Source organism: Pelodiscus sinensis, chromosome 3 (genome assembly GCF_049634645.1).
Source record: "Pelodiscus sinensis isolate JC-2024 chromosome 3, ASM4963464v1, whole genome shotgun sequence".
Taxonomy (NCBI): Eukaryota; Metazoa; Chordata; order Testudines; family Trionychidae; genus Pelodiscus; species Pelodiscus sinensis.
This window is the reverse complement of record NC_134713.1, coordinates 89,601,863-89,618,737: the sequence shown is the minus strand read 5'-3', so window position 1 is coordinate 89,618,737 and position 16,875 is coordinate 89,601,863. Positions and strand designations below refer to the sequence as shown.

Below are 16,875 nucleotides of genomic sequence, written 5' to 3'. Positions count from 1 at the left end.
CTTAGTTTATTGATTGCATGCAGCATATACAATGTGTTTTCTGAAAACGTTCCTCTCCTGATGCCGTGCTACACAAGGAAGAAAAGGCACTATTAAAGAACGTGGAGGCTCTGTAGTCAAAGACCAAAATTTCCTGCAAGATCCTTCTGCGAAATTCACAGAATTTATTCACAGAATAAATGAACTAACTAGATAGTGGACTCAATCCTACAAAGTTTTATGCCTGTCAGTAACTTTGCTTATGGGACTGATGCTATTGCAGTCAATGGGAGTACTCACAAAGTTACTCACAAATATAAAACTTGCAAGATTGAGTCCACTGTTGATTTAATTCATTTATAGACATCTTCCAGGTACAAGGATTTTAGATAAGAGAGCACTGAAAAATGGAAGCATTTTTACTTCAGCTTGCTTTCAATTTTCAAGAGCTGTATGGCTGCTTTAAACAGCTTTTCAGATGTTGCATGTATATTTTTTGGTGTTTCCTTTTGCAAACCGCAATAACTATTTTTCCTAATGTTATATGTTATACATAATACATCTACTCATTTTTATAAAATATTTACATTTTTGTGTATGCAATAGACTAGAAAGACTTATTCCAGCCATATGCATGCAAAATATTATCCAAATGTAAGTACTCAATATAGTTCATACCATCACTACACAAATCATAATCAATTAGTGGGTAAACATCACCTATCTAAAAGTCCATAATAATGTATGAATACAAGCATATACAATGACTTCATGGAAGTACAGTAATTACAGTGTGTGTCAAATAACATGATAAAATAACATTACTATTTACTCTAAAGACTAATGTCAAGAAGAGAGCCATCAAAATCTATAGCCTTGATACTGCAGGCAGATCAACAGTGCCTCAAAAGAATCCTAGTGTAATCAATAACAATGTGAACAGGTGTAGGGGTCCCACTGCTCACATTAAATTGCAAGATCCAGTCCTAAAGGCGCAGTCCAGATTTGTAACGTTAAAGAAAAGACTCTCTTTTCTTGATCTTTAATATGTCTGATTAATGTAGTTTGATAGTTAAAATACAGCTATGTGTTTTAAATAGAACTATCGTAACCAACCCCATTTTCCAATAATCTACATGCTGGAAATCTTACAATGCTCCAAAATTTAGACATTAAACAATGAAAATCACCATTTGTTCTTTATTTTGAAATAATATTTGAAAGTAAGCACCTAGCCCAGCAATTTTGCTGAAAAACAAAGGATGTCAGGTATTAAGTTATGTCAAACATACTGGAATATGATTGTTGTCTACTGCTGGCTGTTTCTGTGCATCACTGCGGTGAATACCCACCCCACATCACCCAATACCTACGACAGATTTCATTCTCCCAAAATATCATTTAAGGAAGCTGATGGGGCTGCAGGCCACTTCCTTAAATTATCACCACCACCTCCTCTTTTTCCTTCTTAAATTAAAGAAAATGAAATCTGCTTCCTGGAGGTATATCTAAAAATTCTGTAATCCTAACTGAAAGTATATTTCAGCACCCTGCAAGAGTGGGAGAAGAAATAATTATTACACTGTTAGCAAAGGGGCTAATAAATAAGATTTGGATTGTAAAATCTTCGAAGCAAGGCTACTGGCATTGAAAGCAGCTACCCCACTGAGTGTGCTACCAAAACATAACGCACCCGGAAAAGAATTCAAGCGAACTGAAGCCCTCCCATGAAATACAGGTTAGCTGTACACATACACACTGCATCTTTCTGCCCGGCAGCCCCTTCTCTCAGCAGCTTCCTCACGTCTGTTTTGCTGACAGCCAAGGGAAGCAGCATTTCTGAAACCAGCCAAACTAATGCACTTTTCCATCTGCCCGCCCTCTCCCCCCCCCCTCCCCCCTTGCCGGCTGTGTTGTTGTGTTGTTTCTCGGAAAGGCAGCTCGATTGTCTATTAGAAGAGCTGTAAAATATCAACCCCTGGATGGAGCCCCCTTGCCCTGCTCAGGGAGCTGCCGAGTCACCCACCCTGGGGGTATCTGCCGCGCCGGGCTCGCTGATACCCACCCTGCTGCCCTGGTGCCTTCAGCAGCGAGGCGGGCACTTGCGGTCGCGGCTGGGTCGGATCCTCTTCGGGATGCTGTGCGGGGGCCGCATGCTCCTCGGGCGGGCAGGGAGGCGGCTGCAAGCGGCAGGGAGGCGGGGGTGGCCGGCGCTGCAGAGGCGCGGACGCGGCAGCGGGAACCAAAGCAACAACATCCACGGGCCCCCGGAGAGCCCCGGCCGCTGCAGGCAGCTCAGCCCGCTGCAGAGAGCGCGCAGCTCCCGGCCTCGGGCGGCAGCAGCAGCAGCATGGTCGCCAGGCAGCGCCTGCGCCGCATTCACCCACCCAGCCGCCAGCGGGCCCCGGCGCCAGTGAGCCCCGCTCCCCTGTTCCGCCTGCGCCGCTAGAGCCCAGCCCGGCCCGCAGCTCCGCCCTGCGCCGGGCCCGGGGCGCCTCCTCCAGCCCGGCCCCCTCCCGCAGCCCCGCTCTGCGCGTCCGGCACAGCCCCCTCGAGCGTCCCCGCCGCCCTCAGCCCACCTCTGAGAGCTCGGGGCAAAATCTCCCCTCCCGTGCCGGGTGGTGTGTCCCACTGACCACCCCAGGTTGCCCATAAAGGCTAAATGACTTGCCTGGATTTGAGGCGGGGAAGAGAGACTCATTTGTCAGTGTGAAGGCCTTAGTCCCACATGTTGCAACATAGAGGTTTCACCCCCATAGAGTCCCGGCCAGGGTTAGCGTATTAATCGAAACAAGCTCCTCTTCATTCAATCATTCCCTAGGGCACCCCAAGAATTACCTTTTTTTTTACTACTAGTCCTCCCCCTGCAATTTGATTGATGTGGGTTGGCCCCTTCTGCACATCCATAAGGAGCCTTGTAGAATCAGGGCCTAAATTTTAAAGTCTATTGAAGATTGAGAATTTTAATTTCAGTGGAAAACCCTGGGACAAGCATATTCCCTGCCTCCCTATGCTCCTGGCCTGCCATGTTTTTTTTCCACTCACTCCCCTCCAAACAAAAAAAGTATTTTGGTTTAATTTAGGAAAACAATGTATTTCCCAACATTATTTAACTTTGGACAACAGTGAGTCTCAAGCATATAAGATTTATCATCTTTGCAGCTACGCTAAACAGTATCCATCTCTCTGTTCTCCTGTAATCTGTGTAATGGTCACTTCTCTATTCCGGTTCACGTTCTAGGGATGTGAATGTGCATCCAAGTACACGGTTAACTGTTGAACCTGGGCTCATTGATTAACCCTCATGGTTACACACAGCCCTGTTCCCTTCCCCGCCCACCGCTGCCTCTGTATCAGAGGCAGCAGAGGTGGAGGTGAGGGGGCAGGAGCCAGAGCACTTGGGGAGCCAGCATCAAAGCCATCTCCCACACAATCACCAGCTAAAAGTGCATTTTAACATCCCTATCAGGTTCACAGTGCCAGATCTGAAAGCCTAAAACTTCAGGGCAGGCCTAAAGATTTTAACAATTCCAGAAAATCATGAGCTGCAGACTAAAAGCCTGAGGTTAAACAGTTAGGTATACAAACGCATACTATCCCTAAGCTTGTAAAATGAGACTCACATAATGAAATGTCAGATAAGGAATAACACATGCCATAACAAGGCACATGTGCAGCTCTTTTAAGATAAGAAATATTATCATAAATTCCATATGGGCCTAGCTTATTGGAGCCCCATTCTTGGTTGGTCCCCAGGCACTACCACAATAAACATAATTCACAATGAAAGGGAAACACCGAAGAACTGGAATATTTTTTTCTTTCCCTCTTTTTTTGCTTCCATTGAAGACATACGTATCCCACTTTAAAATGTTTCTTACAGGTACAGGTTGCACCTCTATAAACAAGAATTCTCTGGTCCGGCAACATCCATGCTCTTTCCAGACCATGGATGTTCCAGGATCAGAGAGTCCCCATGTGCCGTGGGAGGACCAGGAGCTCATCATTATGTGGGGCAGGGAGTGACGTGCAACTCAGCTGGGCTGAGGCGAGGGGCTGGCACACACCTCAGCTGGGCTCTGGGGATGAGAGCAGGAGTCGACACAAGGCTCAGCTGGGCTGCAGAGGGGGAGAGGACTGGGAGCCAGTGCATGGCTCAGCTAGGCTCATGGTGGGGAGACCAGGAATTGACATGGCATAGCTGGAGGTGGGGGCAGGAAGCCGTGGAGGACTGGGCAAGGGAAGCAGCAGCAGGGGGACCAGAAATGATCTCCCTCATCAGGAAAAATCCCTCATCTTAGAACAGTCAGATTCTAACAATGCTGGACCAGGGAGGTCCCACCTGTACTGTTGTAATTTCCCTCTCCCCCCAGGGGGCACTTAGGACAGTGGGTGTGATATTATAATATCCGTAAGAAATTGAAATGTGTGGGGGTTCAGGGCAGGGAATTGTGATGTGGAGAGGGGCTTAGGGCAGGGAATGGGGCGTAGGTTGTAGAAGTCAGGGTTGGGTTTTTCTTGCGCAAGAAGGGGCAGTGTAGAGCCTCTTCCTTCTGGCACAAGAGCCTCTTCCGCAAAAATGGTGGCTCAGCAGATAAGTAAATGAGGCTCTGCGATATTCAACGCTTATGGATGGAAAAAATTAGAGGGAACACTGGGAGGTATTCCACCAGCCATCCTCTTTCACCTGCTTGCTGCTTAATGCGGCAGCCTAAAGGAGAGCCCCGGGAGCCTAGCTGAGAGCACACCTGCCTCTTTCTGCAGTCAAGTGCCCCATCCAGTTCTTACTAGAGTAGCACATTGCCTTACTTTCACCTCTGGTCCAAAGCCTATTTAACTTCGGGATGTTAAAATGCAAGTAATTGTGTAAACATGTAACCACTGAAAAACCCAGACTAGTGGTTATACCTTCACACCCCTAATTTAATTCATCACTAAATTTGGTTAACCATAGGTAAAAATCAGGGTCTAGTAATAACATCCTTCGTCTCTTAAGAAACTTCATCCCTTCCTCTTGGCCAGGCACCTGGTCACCAAGGATGCATGTGTTTGTCACGCTCAGCTCAAGTCATTGTAATTTACTCTAGCTGAGGCTGTCTAAAGAAAATGCAGGGCTCCAGACGCTACAACATGTAGCTGCACGGTACCCGGTTGTAGCCAGACAGATACTCCCATACCCCCCATCACATCCATCTTATTTGCCTCTCTGAGGTTCCTGAAGCATACAGGGCAGAGAAGGAGCAATAAAATCAGCATAGTCTATGCTGGCTCATCTGATCCTGAGAAGCTGAAAACATAGATATGAGAAAAGAGCGATTAAGGCAATAAGCTGGCCTCGAGGTTGCGAGAACTGCCCTGGCTGGCACCCACGTTGATACGATCACACACAGTCATCCCTGGGAGAGGAATCTACCACTGAGAAAAGAATTTCCAGTACTTCCAATTTAGTTCTCTCTCTTACAAGTGTAAATTAAGTTCACTACTCCCTTGTAAGAACTGGTGTCAAAGAGACAGACCAGCACCATTTGGCATCACAGATAAGAAAGAGAAATACATGACCCCATGGGTATAAATATAGGTCCAGCAGCACACTCACTTTGAGTGTCAATCTATCATCTACCTGCTGGTCGGGTTAGGTGTTTGACCTCCTGAGGTTCCACGGGGACGCCGCCCACCTCGTATTTTCGTCTTTCCAAGGAACTGAGGGACCGGCCCTGGCTTGATCCGCTGGAGTCGAGAGGCACAGAAGGGGGTAAAAATTGTACCTGGATGTGGTCCTTTGTCTTAAGTGTACACATAGACTTAGAGCTCTTTAAAGATTAAGCTGACACTTGGTACCATTATTTCTATTTTCTATCTTTATTTTCTTTGTAACTATTTTTAAGATCTATATTTGCTAGCAGTTAAGAAATAGAGCAATAGCCATTGTAACCATATGATTTATAAGCTTCTTTAATAAACCTGTAACTGTTTAAGTTTTAACCTGACTCCTTCAGTTGCTGTAACAGAACCAAGCACAATTTAAAAGAACTTCAGCCGGTCATAAGGGACAGGTATAGGAAGAGCTTGGGCGTTTGGACTGTGTCACTCCCAGGTGACAGATCCGTTGGGGCATCTTCCCTAGACTGCCCGTTGCAAAGGGATCCTGTATCCTAGCAGCTGAAATCTGAGATGTAATAAGCTCTTCCTATAAACTCAGGGCATCTGTCAGCCTGTTTGCTGCCCTCTGCAACGGGACCCCGGTCCTAACAGTAAAATCACGGATGTTAAACTCTTTTCAGGACGCCCTCCAGCCTCCTAGGCTGCCCACTGCGATGAGACCTTGCGTCTCAGCAGTTGAAGACTTGGGTATAACACACACGCACACACTGCCCTGACCGTCGGCTGACACCAGTTTAAGCAATTGTGAACATATAAACCCATGCTCCAGGCTATTCCCAGATAAAATCTATTGTAAAATATAATTACTTCCAGTTATGTATATAGTTGTAATTTAGGGTAAACTAAGCTACATTAACAGCTGTTGAAATCACCCCCAAACCAAGCATTATATATCTAAGAAACTAACAGCTAAGGTTAATTTGAAAAGAAATCTAAACATGTTCAGGTATGGATATACAGTGCAGGAACCAAGGCACCTTAACTCTGCCGTGTAAGAAATAAATCAAACTTCCCATGTTTACTCATCCCATTTTTAATTTACATTAAAAATCCCTTATTTCTAATTGCAATTTTTGCTTTATGTCACTCTAGGGTAGAGTTGAGATTTATATTGAAAAAGTTTTTTTTATTATGGAGGAAACAGACTATTTTTTTAAAAGAATTAATGGTCAATGCACAATATTTCAGTGAATTTTAATGATATGGGGAGCTTGAAGCATCTTTGAGAAGACAGCACCAAAACATCCATGCATTTCACTGTGCATTTCACCTTAATTTGCTTGATTGTTTTTTCAGTTTAACCTTAGCTTTAAGTTTTCTAATCTTTGGTTTGGGGTTGTAGCACTGATTATCCTAAATTACTGATTGTACTTTGTCACTCTTAATTCCATTTAACTTGATTATTTTTAGTTATATCATACTTGGTATACCACAAGGACCATTCCTGTGGCATCTTACAGATGAAAACATGTAAAACCCACTTCATCAGATGAGTTGGAGTGGAAACTACAGAGTCCAGGGTATATATAACAGAAAAAAAATACCTGTCAATTGCAGAACCAGTCTTAATGAAACCAGTTAAATCAGACTGGATGTGTCTCATTCATAGCATGTGATGTCAAAATGTGAATATCAAAGTTAAAGGAGGTGCCTTTGTAGTGCATTAATCAGTTAAGACCTGGTATACCACAGTGTTCTTGAAAGCCATTAAGATGAAACCTCTCATATTAACAATCCCTCAGAAAAGGGATTACTGTCTTCATATGTAGCCAGAAGAATGCTAGCTAATTATTTCTTCTGGAACTGCAGGGCAGCCACAAGAACATTAAAATAATTCTTTAATCAAACTTCCTGATTCCGGGGGAGGAGGAATGCAGGAGTTGCCCCTGGGGGGGGGTCAGCCCCAGGGGAAGAGGAACGTGGGGGGGTTCCCCTGCTCCGCAGGAGGGGGTTGCCTCGGGAGAGGCATATGCCAGCTTCTCTCTGGGGGGGGGGTCTTGGGAGGAGGCGGGTCCAGGGGAATCTCTCCCCTGACTGGCACCCTGTTCCCTCTCCCTGGCCCCCAGCCTCCAAACTCCATCCCGAGCTCCTTGGCCCCCAGCCACAGAACTCCAACTCCATCCCCAACCTCCTGGCCCCCAGCCCCAGAAATCCATCCCCAGCCCCTCAGTCACCAGGCACATAACTCCATCCCCAGGCCCTCAGCCCCTTGGCCACCAGCCCCAGAACTCCAACTCCATCCCCACTCCTCTGGCTCTCAGCCCACACCCCCTGGCCCCCAGCCACAGAACTCCATCCTCAGCCCCCAGCCAATAGAACTCCACCCCCAGCCCTCTTCTCCCCAGCACAGAATCACAACCCTCAGTTGATATCTGCCCTTGGGGTGGGGGAGGGAGCCGATTGCATTGTTTGCCTAGGGCACAAGTTGCTGGCAGCTGGTCTAGGGCCGCCCCTGCTTGGGATTTTACATTCCTAATGTAAACCATGTCCAGGAGCGGAGCCCAGCGGTAACTTGCTGTACTGGAGTGCCTGTGTCACACCTGAGCCAGAAAGTTGCAGGACAGTAAAGTGGTAGTGTAGACTTAGTCTACGTGAAAACCATGATTTTGAAGTCGAGGACTTGCTGGACCCCCTGAGGTGAAGAATTTAGCTCCACAGAGGAATAATACACAATAGTTTCTAAATGGAGTGATAAACTATCCCATACAATACACCTGGCCAAACAGAAACACTGCCAAGTGTTTACCACTACACTCGTGATAAGTAACACTGTAGTTGTTTTTAAAAAGGGCAATCAGAATGACTTTTTTTTAAATTAAGCTAATTTTAGGTAATTTGTAAACATGTTTTCCCCTTCTCTCTCTCAACACTGGCAAAGCTGCCAGATTACACTGAAGCAGCAACAAACTAAGACCAGACAATTAATCATCACATGCTGAGCAAACACAAGGAGGTGGGGGGAGGAAAAACCTATTTTTCACCCTCTAGAGTCTTTTCACGGAGAGCCGCCTCGCACGGATTAGCGCCCCAGGGCGAGAGCAGCACGCACCAAGCTCTCCCAGCTCTCACCCCGCACCAAGGCAGGGCAGAGGCGCAGCGTCTCCCACCCACGCGCAGCTCCCCGGGATCCGCCACCTGCTCCGCAGCGCCACCAAGTGGCTGCACTCGCAGCCTGTCAATCGCAGTCCTCCCGCTCCCGCTCCCGCCCCCGCCCCCAAGCCGAGGCTGCGCGGGCCGGAACTGACTCTCTTTCGCTCCCTCGCTGTAAGCCAATGAAAGGGGTGAAGTCGGCCGCGTGCTACAAAGGGTAAACGGGGCGTGGCTACGTGTCGAGATGAACGGGTTTTAAGGAAGTAGGCGGGGTTACGAAGTCGGAGTCTGGACCTCGGAAGGCAGGAAGGACGGAGCTACGTACAGAATGGGTGGAACGCGCTTGTGTGTACTTATAGAGCACGTGGGTAAAATTGCTCAACAGTTCCCTGGTGGTCTAGTGGTTAGGATTCGGCGCTCTCACCGCCGCGGCCCGGGTTCGATTCCCGGTCAGGGAAGGAATTTTTTTTCTTGTGGTTGGGTGACAACCAGCTACATCTTTCGCAATCCTTACAGCAAAGCACCGTAGCCCTAAGGGGCCGGGTTCAGACGGCACATGTGTGGCACTAAGGCCAGGGAGAGATGCACAGTGGGCCCAGGTATGCCCTACCCTGCTCTTACAGATACACAGCGTGGTGGGTGCCAGGCCTGGAAGAGGGTCTTCTTCACCCACAAACTAGAAACCCTCCTGATTGTGCCAGCCTGGCCCTGATTCCTCTATCAGAGTGTGTCCCCTTGCCTGGAGTCACTTTCAGGTGCCTGGCATTTTTGCCAGGCATCCTCCAGCCCACTGCTCCCCTGGGGTGTCATGACCCTGAGTCTCTGTCATATTACATGGTGGTTCCTAGGAATCACTTCCCCTCGTTACTGTCACACAGCAGGGAAACCTTGTTCCCAGCATCCAGCCCTGGCAGCAAGTGGACTTGGATTGGTGAGATTCACTGCAGTGGGGCTAGGAGCAGAAACTTCCTTCTTGCTCCCGGGCCCTTTATGGATTTGCCAGTTGCCAGGAAAATCTGACCTTTTTAAAAACCTGAGTCTAAAGATTGGCATTATTAGCACACTAGATTGGGATAACTAATGTTACAATTTGTGTGTCCAGTTAAAGTTGTTGAGCTGTTCCCACTTCCACAATTTAAGCGGTAACAGATCAAAACTGTTGAAAATACAGCAGCTGTGTGTGAGAGAGGATTTGAATTTCACAGGGTTTAGGGTGATGTTTACCGGTTAACCAATTAACCTTTTATATCCTACCTGAGATCTCCTTCACTCTTTTACCCCAGAAAACAGGTGCAAGCAGTAAAAGGGTCTGGTTGCAGCAAAAAGTATACGGCTTTCAGCTATTACCCCATGTTGCTCTTTTTATATTGGATGCTTCCTGCTTTCAGGTATGGTAACCTGCATTGTCCTCCTATAACCTCTATTAGGATGTCCTCTTTGTAACATCAGAGATTGCAAGGTGGCCCCCCTCTTCCACTCTCTCCGTCAGCTCTCAGTGCAAAATGACTAATGAAATGATGACATGTTTGTTCCCGTTTTCCACTACAGGGAATAATGGCTTCAGAATAATAATGGTTTCAGAAGTGGTTGAAGTAATTTCCATCTGATGACTGAGCGCTCAGTAGAGTAAGCATATGGTATGCTGTGTATTTTAAAGAATAACTAGGGTAGAAATGTTAAAAGTTTGAGCTTATTTTTTTATTAATATAACTTTCATACGTCTAGTGATAAAGATAAAGTCTTTGTACCTTAGTGCTAAGAGTCCAGTTTTACAGGCATCAAAGAGAGAAAAACCATAACAAAAAAGCTTTAGAGTCTTGTAAAAAAACAAACGAACCCAAGTATCTTTTGCATGCATAAATAATGAAATTTCTAGGTAAGATAATTTGTATTTTACTACTAGGGCTAGAAATACATGCCTCAAGTGGGATTCTTACCTTTCTAATGGTATAAAGCAGTGTTTCTCAACCTTTTTTTTTAATAAAGTACCCCTTTTTCAAATAAATAAATAAATACCACCAGTACCTACAGTTTTCAGACATACACAATTTTTTCTACCATTCCAATACATTTGCTTAAACCCACTTAATCGTAGCCAGGTGGGCAATGAAATTTTTGGGTGTAAAAAGTACAAAAATAATAAAGCACTGTAAAACTTAAAACAAAAGGTCAGTTTTCTCCAAAGTTCAGTTGTCTTGACGTACCCCCAGACTTCTCTTGAGTACCCTTAAGGGAACTTGTATCACTGGTTGAGAAACACTGGTGTAAAGTGTCTGTTTCTAGCATTAATGAGTTACAGAGTATCACACTTTAAACTTGTTACTAGCCTAGGCATGAATAGACCAATAGACCAGTCTTGGGCCAATGTGATTCTGAGAGGAAATTCCACATTTGATGATAAGGGAAGGAAACAAACATTGCTCTGGCATGTTTTTGGTTTGTTTGTTTTAAATGAATGAATCATGTCACTGGAATGTTGGAATAGGTCCTAGAAGGAGTGGATAATTGACCAGAGAGCCCAGAAGGCAAGCAGTGATTAAATAAATTGATCATATGGTTATGTTGTTTAGCATGCAGATATTGCTACCTTGTAGAAGATGAAGGTTTTATACTAATTGAAACAGTAGATTCCAAGCGTTCAAATGAGGTACACAGTACTTGCTTCTAATCCTGATACATTTTGAAATATTAGACCTTAAAGCTGAAAGGCGATTATGTATAGAAATATTTTATGAGTATTTTCAGACATTTTAAAATGTATCATTTCAAATGTTCTCTCCCTCCAAAGCTTGTATAGTAGATATTGTGGAAATCCTTGTAGCTGATGGATGCAAAGGATGGTGGGGATATGAAAGTAGAGTTAAGAAATACATGTAAACAGGTGATGTAAATCTGCATAGCTCTATTTAATTCAGTGGTTGAAAATCTGGCCTAGATTTTGCACAGATACATTAGCACTTATTATACATATATTCCAATGTATGGGGATTGGAGGTAGAAGCTGTTAAATGGGGCCTTTGTTATAAGTTTCCTAGAATTCAGGGTTTTGTTTTTTTCTTTTGTTTGGTTGGCTTTTTATTTGAAGTTACACCATTCTATTAATTTCCTCTCCCTTTAGATCTTTGGTACATATTTTCAACATTAATTCCATGTTAACATAGATTTTTTTGACTGATTATCCATATAAGTTTCCATGATAATGACAATTAAATATTTAGATGATGGATGCTTAAAGCTTTTTGCTGAAGATATGTTCTATTTGATTTCATACACAACTTTGTATGAACACGAAAAGGACATACATTAAATGAAGTGGTTATCCAGACATGGCATTTTTGACTGTACATAGGTGCCAAGATACCCTTTATTTTTATTTGCTTCTGTATATGTGATAATAAATTGTATATTATTACACTCTACTCTAAAGGGGTGTTTATTGATAAAAATATTATTTTAGTATACCACAAGGTGGCATCCTAGTCGCATGACTTCCTGATCCACTCATACCACACTCTGTACAGAAAGCTGCTAAGGTATCATCAAGTAATCATAAACATCATAAAGTAAAATAGCTTGGTTTAGCAAGTATGCATACAAAGCATATATATTCTAGTAAAATACATTAAATGCTAATCTGTTATTAAAAAAAACCTCTCCGTTTTATTATGATCGCCATTTTCCCTGTAAGCAACCTATATAACTATGCATGTAAATTTAAAATATTTCTCTTGAACATTTTAATTAGATGGTATTGTTTATAAAAAAAGAAGCTACAAATAGTTATTGGGTGCAATAGAGTGTTTCTAGAATAAGTCTACCTAGTTAAGGTACTGATATGTCCCCATTACCTTAATATCTGAGAATCATATAAGATTCAAGGTATAGAATCATAGAAGATTAGGACAGGAAGAAACCTCAGGAGGTCATCTACTCCTGCTCCCTGCTCAAAGCAGAACCAACCCCAGCTAAATCATTCCAACCAGGACTTTATCAAGCCTGGCATTAAATGCTCTAAAGATGGAATTCTACCCTTTCTCTAGGAAATCATTTCAATGCTTTACCACCCTCTTAGTGAAATAGTTTTTTCCCCCTCTGTTTAGCCTCACAACAGCTCTGTGAGGTTGGGCAATAGCAGCATCTTCATATTACAGATGGACCAAAAGAGACTGCCCTAGACCCCAAAGGAAATCAGTGGCAAATCAGAGACATTATTGTGAGGCTCTGTATTCTAAGATAGCATCCCAACCATTGGTCCACTTTATCCTTAAATGCAAAGAGTTCAGGACTCAAATGGGAAGACTGTACAGTTTTAAGAAAGAATGTATGACTTAGTCACTATATTTGCCTAGAGCCTGACCTGAGTCTGCACTGCAGTAGAAACAGCTGTGGGGTGAGTAGAGTGAGATTGCATGTGTCCAGTCCTCCACCTGACCAGTTGCTTGACTGATCCCTGGTGTATACCAGGGAAAGGCAACTAGATTATGCCTGGCTATTTTGCGCCATGGGGCTGATTTGGCAGTTGAGGATTGCCCAAATGTAGAGACACCTCCCTCATCTCCCTGCCCCCAGTGCTGCTGAGCATTATTTTCTGGGGGAATCCTCCTCTGGCCAGTGATGCTGGTTTATGAGCTGCTTTGCACTGTCAAAATGGCATAAAGCAGACTGCACAACACCAAGGTTATGGTCTTTTAGCCATAGAAACATAAATCTGCTCTCAGTTATGCCAGTGTAAATCCAGTCACTCCAGAAAAAACAAAGTTATTCCAGATGTACATGGGTTTTAACTGAGTGCATCTTCAGATGAACCAATCTTATGCTTAAAGTTGAGGCACATGCCTAAATCCCTTTGTGAATTGAGCCATAAATGAACATAGTTACGCTCAGAAATGTCAGATGGGAGAACCTGGATTACAGATACTACCTAAAAGTCAAGCAACTGTTTTCTGCCATAGCTGAAGTAGGCACGTGGCATTCAAGGATACCCAAGGTTAGAGTATATTGCAGTATCATACAGGAGGATGAGGATGGGATGAGGTCCATATCAAAGAGGAAAGACCATAATCTCTTGGCCAGGCAAAGACATAAATAGGGGACAGTGGGCCAAAATAAGCAGTATCTGTCATACAATGACATTGCTCTAGAAAAGGATTTTTTTTTATATTAAAGATTAAATTAAATGGTATATTAATTTATTCATGAAAGCAGTTACTGTGGATGGGTCTTATTATTTGGATTTGGTCTGATTACTATATTGCCTGATTACCACAGTGCTGGGTTTCCAGACAATGCATAGCCTATGTGTGGATGCTACACTGATGTAATATGATAAACTAAATAACATTTTAGCCTTATATACCCATAACACTGTGGCTGTAGACATGAGACCTCTAGGTTGGAGCATTTTTTCCAGAGCATGTGTGAAGGAAGAAGGGTCAGGTTAAAGTTTAATTAAAATCTGTGCATTTTGTTTAAACTGACATCATAAAAAAAGGCAGAGTTGTTGTAGTCATGCTGGTCTCAGGATATTAGAGAATCAAAGTGGGTGAGGTAATATCTTTTATTGGACCAACTTCTGTGGAGCAAGAGAGACAAGCTCCCAATCTTACACAGAGCTGCTCTTTCAGAAAGCTCTTTTGCCAACAGAAGTTGGTCCAATAAAAGATATGACCTCTCCCACATATTTTCCATCCTAAAAGAAAGATGGATTGAATGACCACACGTAAGTCCAAGCACTATTTTCCTAGAGGTCCTTCAATAAGTCCTGTCAAGTTACTTTGGAGGTCTGACCCTTTCAGAGGTCTAAATTGACTTTGCCGGTGGGCTGAAAACCTACGTTATACACCCGTTTCTGCTTCCTTCAGTCAGGCTATGTCTAGACTACAGAGTATTCTGCTGCATCCAGGGAACGCGTCTGCTCTTCTGACATTTTTTGCTTGTTTCATGAGGAAGAAGGGCTCTCCCAAAAGAGGAGGTTTTTCCAAAATTTGGCCCAGTGTAGATGGGCCAAATTTTGGAAAAGCCTCTTTCGAAAAAAATCAAAAAAAGGTACGCAAATTGCGGAGTACAATTTGCATACCTTTTTGCAACAAAAAGCGGCAGTCTAGACGTAGTCTCAGACACTGCTACCTTGTTTTGTCTCATTTTTTTCCTATTTTTTTGCTATATATATATATATATATATATATATATATATATATAGATATATATATAGATATAGATAGATAGATATAGATATATATATAGTTGTAAACCATGTTTAGAAATTTACCTGCCTGCTCATCTTTGCCTGGCTTTCTCCAGGGGTTACTAGTACCAGCCACACAAGAAAAGATCCCCACCCACAAACTTATAATATATGAGATGGAATGAGAGTTTCCCGTTCAGTGCTGCAGTTTTGTGTTTGTGGCAATGGGTGATTACACTGCAGTTCTGCATTTCCGCCACTAAAGTGATGCTGAGAGGCTATAAATTCAAAGCTCTCTCAGATGCCTTTATGAGATTCTAAATGGTGTCTCACATCTGTGAAGTGTTTTTGCAAACTTCTGCACACAACATCAACACAAATAGATGAGTGATTCCCTTTCCCCTGAGCAGGGGCAGATGACTGTTTTGCGGGGCCCCGGGCAGCATAACTCCGCGGGGCCCCCCCTTTGCCACGGCGCATGCGCAGGGCTTTTTTAAGTACGGGGTCCGGGGCGGCTGCCCCATTCGCCCTGCCCTATATCCGCCCCTGCCCCTGAGGTAGGATGCTGCCTGGATGTCACTACAGCAGCAAGCGAACAGAGAAGACTTGTCTTGCACTATGTAGTCAGTAGCAGTTTCCTTCTCTATCTCCACCTTATTTCAAATTCAAGATAGGGATAGCATGGGTATATCCAAAGGCATGGTACTGAGGAGGCTGGTACAGTGGAGAGGATGCAGAACTGGGACCTTTGGGTTCTGCTCCTAACTGCCAACAACCTGCTGGATGATTTGGGCATGTCACTTCACCTTTCTGTGCCTCTATTGGGCAAGTGAGGCTTGTCAGCTGTGGCAACCAATCTACTTAGGAGAAGGAAAACTCTAATAAAACAAACTTAGTTTGTAAAAAGTTGAGCCAGTTCCACATGCTTTATGGGTCTGAACTCCTAACTCCGGCTAATAGGACAAGGCAAAACGATCAATATGGATGATCCTGAATTAATTTTGTCATTTCTCCCACTCATTTTCTCTTCCTCAGTAATGGGTGAACATAAGAGTGGCCATACTGGGGTAGATCAATGGTCCATCTAGCCCAGGATCCTGTCTTCTGGCAGAGGTCAATGCCAGAGGCTTCAGAGGGAGTGAATAGACCAGGATAGCTACTGAGTGAGGCCTCTCCTGTCATCCAGTCCTAACACTTCAAACTCAGAGGCTTAGAAATACCCAGGGAATGAAGTTGCATCCCAGACCATATTGATTAATTGCCATTGATGGATTTATCCTCCATGAATTTATCTGATTTTTTTTAACCCTGCCAAATACCTAATAAACTAGAGGTATCCCAGAAAAGCTCTGCCACATCCAAGGAATGTGTCCACTTTTTCGGAACAGTTTCCAAAAAAGCAGATGCATTCTGTTGGCATCCCTGTATTCCTCGTTGTAAGAGGAAGAAGGGATGTTCTGAAAGAGGATGTTTTTCCAAAATTTGACCCCATGTAGATGGGGCAAATTTCAGAAAAGCCTCTTCTGGGAGGAAAAAAAAAGGCAGAAAAAGATATGTAAATTGCAGTTAGCAATTTGCATATCTTTTTTCCAACTTTTCTTGCAATCTAAACATAGCCTCAGGGTCCCAGGGAATTGTTCCCTTTGTCTCTTACTTCCCTATCAACAGACCTGACTAATGGTCACTGTATAAACACATAGGCTACGTCTACACTGGCATGCTTTTCCAGAAATGCTTTTAACGGAAAAGTTTTCCATTAAAAGCATTTTCGGAAAAGTGTGTCTAGATTGGCAGGACGCTTTTCCGGAAAAGCACTTTTTATGGAAAAGCGTCCGTGGCCAATCTAGACGTGCTTTTCCGCAAAAAAGCCCCGATCGCCATTTTCGCAATCGGGGCTTTTTTGCGGAAAACAGTACTATGCTGTCTACACTGGCCCTTTCAGGCAAAAGTCTTTTGGAAAA

At 43.9% G+C, this 16,875-nt stretch overlaps 1 protein-coding gene and 1 non-coding gene across 3 annotated transcripts in view; one reads left to right on the top strand and one right to left on the bottom strand.

Annotated features, from left to right (window-relative positions):
* The window catches only part of NCOA7 (nuclear receptor coactivator 7), a 131,445-nt gene extending 128,978 nt beyond the window's left edge, over positions 1-2,467 (bottom strand). The window contains exon 1 of one of the 2 annotated variants that reach the window (XM_006139438.4): positions 2,045-2,467. The gene's annotated coding sequence lies outside the window, so the exon portion shown is untranslated. The remainder of the gene's footprint in view (positions 1-2,044) is intronic. The other variant, XM_006139436.4, reaches the window with a different exon arrangement.
* A 6,649-nt stretch (positions 2,468-9,116) lies between these two features.
* TRNAE-CUC (transfer RNA glutamic acid (anticodon CUC)) lies at positions 9,117-9,188 on the top strand. The gene has a single exon. It is a non-coding gene; the product is annotated as a tRNA-Glu (tRNA).
* Positions 9,189-16,875: the final 7,687 nt, after the last annotated feature.